The following is a 970-nucleotide window of genomic DNA, read 5'->3' on the forward strand; positions in this document are numbered from 1 at the left end:
GGTGGGGTTTATGGGGAAGAGTGGATGGATTTGAGTGGTGAAGGGGGTGATTGGGAAGAGGAATTGAGGTAATTGGTGAAGAGTGGTGGGCAGTGTGACATGGGGAATACAAATCACAAAAATAGGATTAGGAGGTAAGGTAGAAGTATGGTAGGTGGAGATCCTGTGGGGTCCACAGATCCTGAGGTGATCCTGTGGGGTCCACAGATCCTGAGGTGTCAAGGAATTCCATCCCTACACCAAATAGGCATGTAAAATGCCTTTGCACACCATTCTGGCGTTTAAACGCCCATTGGTGCACATTCTGGGCGTTCAACGCCCTTGTAAAGCATGTTTCTGGCGTTGAACGCCAGTTTCATGCTTGTTACTGGCGTTCAGCGCCAGCTTTTCTTCTCTAGGCACATTCCTAGCATTCAGCGCCAGAATGTTGCTTGTTTCTGGCGTTCAGCACCAGAATGATGCTCTGTTTTGGCATTGAACGCCGGCCAGATGCATCTTACTGGCGTTGAACGCCAGCCTGTGCTTCCTCCAGGGTGTGATTTTTTTCTTCTACTATTTTTTATTCTGTTTTTAATTTTTATGATTTTTTCGTGACTCCTCATGATCATGTACCTAATAAAACACAAGATAACAATAAAAAAAATTAGATAAATAAAATTAGGCTGCCTCCTAACAAGCGCTTCTTTAATGTCAATAGCTTGACAGTGGCTCTCATGGAGCCACAAAGGTGATCAGGTCAATGTTGTATAGTCCCAACATCAAACTTAGAGTTTGGATATAGGATCTTAACACCAAACTTAGAGTTTGGTTGAGGCCTCACAACACCAAACTTAGAGTTTGACTGTGGGGGCTCTTCTTGACTCTGAACTGAGAGAAGCTCTTTGTGCTCACTCTCTTTTGTCACAGAGGGATGGCCATATGCCTTAAACACAAGGCAGTCCCCATTCAATTGAAGGACTAATTCACCTCT

Source organism: Arachis duranensis, chromosome 5 (genome assembly GCF_000817695.3).
Source record: "Arachis duranensis cultivar V14167 chromosome 5, aradu.V14167.gnm2.J7QH, whole genome shotgun sequence".
Lineage (NCBI taxonomy): Eukaryota > Viridiplantae > Streptophyta > Magnoliopsida > Fabales > Fabaceae > Arachis > Arachis duranensis.